The sequence below is a fragment of the Geotrypetes seraphini genome, chromosome 19 (assembly GCF_902459505.1).
Source record: "Geotrypetes seraphini chromosome 19, aGeoSer1.1, whole genome shotgun sequence".
NCBI lineage: Eukaryota > Metazoa > Chordata > Amphibia > Gymnophiona > Dermophiidae > Geotrypetes > Geotrypetes seraphini.
The window spans coordinates 9,427,143-9,434,276 of NC_047102.1; the positions used below are offsets into that span (position 1 = coordinate 9,427,143).

General features: G+C 46.5%; 1 protein-coding gene across 4 annotated transcripts in view; it reads right to left on the reverse strand.

The window, feature by feature from the left end:
- Positions 1-4,884, reverse strand: part of LRRC4C (leucine rich repeat containing 4C) — a 584,836-nt gene extending 579,952 nt beyond the window's left edge. For all 4 annotated transcript variants that reach the window (XR_004537629.1, XR_004537628.1, XM_033928522.1 and 1 more), the window contains exon 1: positions 4,420-4,884. The gene's annotated coding sequence lies outside the window, so the exon portion shown is untranslated. The remainder of the gene's footprint in view (positions 1-4,419) is intronic.
- Positions 4,885-7,134: the final 2,250 nt, after the last annotated feature.

The following is a 7,134-nucleotide window of genomic DNA, read 5'->3' on the forward strand; positions in this document are numbered from 1 at the left end:
TTAAAATAAAAAAAAAAAGTTACGCTTATGTTAAAAGAATGGACTAACATATTTAGTAGGCCTAGGGCTCCTTTTACGAAGGTGCGTTAGGGCCTTAACGCGGGGAATAGTGCGCCTCTTGAGCAGGCGGTAGTTTTTCGGCTATAGCGTGCGCTAAAAATGCTAGCGCACCTTCGTAAAAGGAGCCGCTAGTTTTGGTTAACCCAAGTTAAAGGTTATTTTTTTTCTTTTGATCTCCTATTTTTCAAAATACAGATTGTAAATAACATGCTCCCTTCCATTTACATGTCATTCTGTTCAGTCTCGATTCTTACAATCAAACTGTTTTATGTTCAGTCCAACTATTCAGAAAGTATGCACATATCTTCCAGGTCCTCTGTGACAGTGGTTCCCAACCCTGTCCTGGAGGACCACCAGGCCAATCGGGTTTTCAGGCTAGCCCTAATGAATATGCATGGAGCAGATTTGCATGCCTCTTACTTCCATTATATGCAAATCTTTCTCATGCATATTCATTAGGGCTAGCCCGAAAACCCGATTGGCCTGGTGGTCCTCCAGGACAGGGTTGGGAACCACTGCTCTATGACTCTACCCTTACACCATCTTTGCACTAATCAAGACACTGCCATGATGGTTAGAGATGATATTCAGAGGCCCCGGTTAGTTAAGTGCCATTGCATATCCCCAGACAGCCCACTCATTGGGGTTTAAGTAGGCAGGCTCCTCCTCTGCTAGGGTTACCAGATTATTACTTCCCCCCAAAAAAGAGGATGTGGGGGCCCCACCCCATTATACCCACAGCCCTGCCACATTCCTCCCCCCCTACCAACTCATCTCTTCAGGGATGCGTCTGAAGGGCACGTGTGCATGCCCTCCAGACATGGCCCCCAAGACGAACGGCCTGCTTTTCAAAGCCCATCCGGACGCCTGGACAGTCCTGTAAAAAGAGTACATGTGCAGGTAAATCCAGACATCTGATAACCAGTATTCCCTCTAAGCGGGCGGGTGTTGTGAGCAAACTTTTTTCACTGTGAGCTAAAAATATCGGGCGCCAGCAAGTTATGAGCCAAATAAATATGTTGTCAAAGTTGCTGATACATGAGGACGAGGTATTCAAAGGAATTTTAGGCCTACACGCTAAATTAAATAAGTATAAATACATTAAAACACCCCCACCCCGACGTCCGATTCCTCCCCCAGCCTCCCCTTACCTTTGCGACGCGTTACATGGACTGCCAGCTCGCCTGCCTGCAAGCACGTGTGTGCGCTGTGACGAGAAACTTGTGCGCTGCGATGTAATATTTTGTGCGCCAGCGCACGCCAGCGCAGCTTAGCGGGAACACTGCAACTCTATCCCTTGTCGACTTCAGCCTTTTCGAATATCAACCCCTACAATTTTAAAATGGATTCTCCAATAAACAGGCAAGCATGCAAGTCGTAAAAGACGGGCATAATAGGTGCAAACTGGCAAGAGCCTTTGAAAATATGCACCGCTGTATTTTGAACCATTTGATCAAGCAACGTGACCTTTTTTTTTTTGTTTGTTTGTTTTTATAGTGCGGTATCTTGCACAGTCTACAACCCAAAGTCTGGGCGCGTCTTAGTGTTTCCGAGAACAGGAATCGGAAGAACTGCAGTAGAATTCCACGCGGGGCCATTCCTGCTCTTTCCATGGCAACACACCATCACATTTAGTGAGGTTACAAGTGTGTTAATAACCCTCCACAGTTTTAAGAAGCATAAAATTAGGCGATTCATTCTCTGTTTTGCTGCGAGGAGCAAGGGAATATGAAAGCAACAATTATGATGCAATGCAGCAAAAAGAAAAAAAAAAAGTAATTAGAGAGAAGTTTAATAGATTCGTGAAATAGTTTTCTTTGAACCCATTTGGAGGGTTCAATAACTTTTTGTGCAAACATTCACGTCGGTAAGAGCTGCAAACATCTAATGAAGTAAAGGAAAGCATAAACAGCTGAGCTGTTACCTTTCATTGATGTGATGTGGCTGATTTCTCTACTGTTCTTGCAAACAAGCACAAAAAACAGTAAGCTCATTCGTATTAAACAAGTTATTATCAAGAGGGGTAGAGGTTAACATCCAGATAACAAACACAAGAGCGTTTCATTCACCATTTAAGAGCACTTCTAGAATGGCATCTAAACATATACTATTTGCCCTTTCTTCAACTTGTCTTTGGCTTAGTAACTACATTACAGTATATCACCTGTCCCTTATGGTTTCTTCTTGACATAGGTCTAAAAGTTACTACAGGAATAGAAGAAGGCAGGGCTCCATGTTTGTTCTCCTCTCACAATTTTCCTCCACCGCCCAAAAGCAAGGTAAAGATCTAAGAAATAACGGTCATAATCCTGCCTAGCAAAGTCACAGAACAACTGGACAGATATTTTGACCAGAATGTCAAGACATTTTTGAATAAAATGGTCTAGAACAGTTCTTTTCAGCTTGGTCCTGGAGTACCCCCCTTGCCAGTCAGGTTTTCAGGACATCCACAATGAATATGCATGAAATAAATGTGCATATAATGGAGGCAGCATATGCAAATCAAGTTCATGCATATTCATCGCGGATGTCCTGAAAACCTGACTGGACAAGGGGGTACTCCAGGAATGAGTTGAGAAACACTGGTCTAGAAATTGCCATCATCCATCTCTGGTCCTCGACAGCTGCTGAGCCGTCCTGTTTTTAGGATATCCCTAAAATAAAATATTCGCGAAAGAGATTTTCATCTGGATTAGAAGAGTGCGTACAAGTCTATCTCACAGGGCGGTCTTGAAAGCCAGATCACTTGGTGACCCTTAGGGATCAGAGACGACTCCCTCAAATCAAAATAACATGCTGTTTATAAGTATCTATGTTGAATGGTATAATTTATCTTATAAACAAATACAACTGCTTTATTTCATAATTCAAGACAAAATCATCAGTGCAAATATAGTCCAAATAAAGGTTTGCACCTAACTTTTTTGAACAAATAGCCAGATTTCCCCATAGATAATTTTATCAAAATGTGTTTTCAGTTGCAAATTTCAATGTCACTGAAGTGCCACATGTGTTCCTACATCTTCCCATGTCAGGGGTATATAGTTATGTGCTGGCTCACGCTCTCTGGCTGTCTTTGTAACTTGGCCAAGCCAACAGCACCAGATTTTGCATTTGCTTATCTGTAGGTGAATTTATGTATATACTGCTTTTTAGTTATCTAAGCGGTTTACAATCAGGTACTCAAAACATTTTCCCTATCTGTCCTGGTGTGCTCACAATCCATCTAACGTACCTGGGGCAATCGAGGATTGAGCGCCTTACCCAGGGTCACAAGGAGCAGGGTGGGATTCGAACCCACAACCTCAGGGTGCTGAGGCTGTAGCTCTAACCACTATGCCACTCCTTCCTAATGAGGTACAGATGTCCTTGGCCCGAGGGAGAGAGAGGTGGCGTTTTAGCTGAATCTTTTTCAGACGGCTTTCCTACCTGTCAAGCTGAGGGCTGGCACTGCAGCTGCAAGAATTCTGGCAGTCATGTTAACCTGCTATTACAATGAAAAGCCATTTTACTAAATTAAATAACTTGACTCAGGAAATGGATGCAAGGATCTCTGTGCTTCCTCAGAAGATGCTGGCACCTGGGGCTAACTTAAGATCTCAAATACTACTCTTGCGAAGAAATTAATGGGGCTAGAGGAGGATTAAATAATGCAAGTGTGTGTTTTGGGCAGAAGTTGAGGGGGAGATGGGGAGCAAGGTTCACACAGAGAGGTTGCCACATACCACTTGTTTTCTCAATGGCAGTTTATGTTGTAGTTAACAAATGTGTGGTCTGAACTTACACTCTAATATATTTGAAAAACAATAGAAAATACCACATGCAGTTTGTCATTTTGAGCTAAAGACAAATATTTTCCCAACAGCTCAAGGGGATGGTTGATGGAAGAAGATACCATGAGAGCCAAAAGATGCAAAAAAAAAAAAAAAAAAATCATCCTTTTGCACTGCCTTCCTTGGAATTAGAATTGGCAGCAGCTGTACCACATCCCAGAAAAGCATGCAGCATAATGAAATAGTGATTAAACTCTTCTATGCAGGCATGCATGTGTGTGTGTGTGTGTGTGTGTGTGTGTGTGTTGGAGGGGGGGGGAGGGGCTGCTCTGCTTGGATGTCGAGAATAGAAGCAGCTTTCAAGAGCACTTTTGCAAAAAAAAAGGGCACGAGCCACATTTGGTTTACATACGAGTGAGAGTGCCAAATTAATTGATTTTCCCCATTTTCTCTTTATGGGTTCACTAATTACTCTATATGCAAAAAGGCTTTTAAAGCTCAGCCAGTTTACACGCAGCAAAAAAAAAAAAAATCCCCATCCTCATGGATCAAACCAGATTAAAAAAACAAGACTCCCTCCACTTACCCTTTCTGTGGGCAGGAGGGAAGGTTCCGAAGTGGGGTCTTGCATTGCTTTTCATCAGATTGCTAAAGGTTCCATCCTGCAAAGTAGGACATTCTCCGCCGGAGCGGGGCAAAAGCGCCTCGAGACCCAAGCGCGCGCCTTCAGTCTTGCTCCGAGCTGTCAGCAGTAAAGCCCATTCCCCAGACGGAGAGAGGGGGGTTTCCAGGGCGAGCTCCTGGCCAGACCACCGGGGACTAGCGCCAGGCTCCGCCGCCGACAGCCGCCGCCGTCCCTCTTCTGCTGCATTTCGCGAGGGCGGAATACTAATCAGCTCTTCCGAGACAGCCCGGTGCGTTGCCTCCGCTGCAGGGCATTTCGGCCGCGAAAAGGAGCTCCGGGATTCCTGGCCGACAAAATAGGCAGGATTTTGCCGGGATCCTGGACGACCTTAACAGCGGACCGCCTCCTTTTTTGATTGCCACGCTGGCTTCCTATCCCTGCTGACAGCTTCAGTTTTCTCTGCAGGGCCCCGCCCCCTACAAAGTGCCCTTCTCTTCCTGGGGGCGGGGCCCGGCAGAGAAGGCGAAGACGTCAGCGCGGGGACTCCCTGCTGAATGACAGCTAGAGGAGCAGTGGGAAAAAAAGATATAATTCGGCAACACTTTGAATTAAAAAGGTGATTTTTAGGAAGCTGGTCAAACTTATTTCAACTGATGGGTCTTTTCCACATAAGCCCCGCCACTAATGCAAAAAGTGCACGGGCAAAACTTAAGCCCCGCCACCACTAATGCAAAAAGTGCACGGGCGAAAACTTAAGCCCCGCCACCAACAATGCAAAAAGTGCACGGGCGAAAACTTAAGCCCCGCCACCACCAATGCAAAAAGTGCACGGGCGAAAACTTAAGCCCCGCCACCACCAATGCAAAAAGTGCACGGGCGAAAACTTAAGCCCCGCCACCACCAATGCAAAAAGTGCACGGGCGAAAACTTAAGCCCCGCCACCACTAATGCAAAAAGTGCACGGGCGAAAACTTAAGCCCCGCCACCACCAATGCAAAAAGTGCACAGCCAAAACTTAAGCCCCGCCACCACTAATGCAAAAAGTGCACGGGCGAAACTTAAGCCCCGCCACCACCAATGCAAAAAGTGCACGGGCGAAAACTTAAGCCCCGCCACCACTAATGCACAAAGTGCACGGGCGAAAACTTAAGCCCCGCCACCACTGATGCAAAAAGTGCACGGGCGAAAACTTAAGCCCCGCCACCACTAATGCACAAAGTGCACGGGCGAAAACTTAAGCACCGCCACCACTAATGCACAAAGTGCACGGGCGAAAACTTAAGCCTCGCCACCACTGATGCAAAAAGTGCACGGGCGAAAACTTAAGCCCCGCCACCACTGATGCAAAAAGTGCACGGGCGAAAACTTAAGCCCCGCCACCACTGATGCAAAAAGTGCACGGGCGAAAACTTAAGCCCCGCCACCACTGATGCAAAAAGTGCACGGGCGAAAACTTAAGCCCCGCCACCACTGATGCAAAAAGTGCACGGGCGAAAACTTAAGCCCCGCCACCACTAATGCAAAAAGTGCACGGGCGAAAACTTAAGCCACATGATTTGAATAATGACTCGGAGGGGTTGAAGGGGGGGCTCTGCCCCACCTTGTATATCACTTTCCCCAAGTATTCACTTAGCATGGTGTTAGCTAAAACTGTGGCGGGGGTTAACTTTTTGGTAGGGCTTATCTGGAAAAGATCCCAACTGATTACTAGGCAAATGAATGTTACTGTCTTTTAAACAGTGCAACGGATGTAGCTACTCCTTCCTCCCTCTGCTGTTTTTAAACCTGCAGCAGGAGGCGATCATCTCCTTTTGGCTGCACCTGTGTGAAACTATTCAAAAGGTGGAAGCTGGCGTCTGCAAGAAACTGCTTGCACAGGGGCGTAGCGAGGGAGGCTGGCGCCCAGGGCGATGGAACCCGGCATAGCCGCGCCATGCACACCCTGCCCCACTGTACCTCTTTAAATGTTCACCGGTGTGAGCAGCATCTTGCACTTTCTGCTCGCGCCAAAATCGGCTCCCTTCTGTCATCACGTCCTCCCAAAGACTCTCGTCCACAAATCACCAAGAAAAGAAAAACTCGCACCCCTAGGAAAGAGTATAGAAAGGCAAAGGTAGGGGTGGGTCAAGCCTCAGTACTCAGATTGATGCAATGGAACATCAGGAGTTCCACTCTTCGTGACTGGAAAAGTGTCACGAGTGGAGTGCCACAGGGTTCGGTGCTTGGACCCGTGCTCTTCAACATATTTATAAACGACGTGGAAATTGGAACGACAAGCGAGGTGATTAAATTTGCAGATGATACAAAGTTATTCAGAGTGAAGACACAGGATTGCGAAGACCTGCAATGTGACATAAACATGCTCGACGAATGGGCTGCGACATGGCAAATGAGGTTTAACGTGGATAAGTGTAAGGTGATGCATGTCGGCAACAAAAATCTTATACATGAATACAGGATGTCCGGTGCAGTACTCAGACCAGGAAAGAGACTTGGGAGTACTGGTAAACAAGTCAATGAAGCCATTCGCACAATATGCGGCGGCGGCGGCAAAAAGGGCGAACAGAATGCTAGGAATGATTAAGAAGGGGATCACAAACAGATCGAAGAAGGTTAAAATGCCGCGGTACCGGGCCACCTGGAATACTGCGTCCAGCACTGGTCGCCGTACATGAG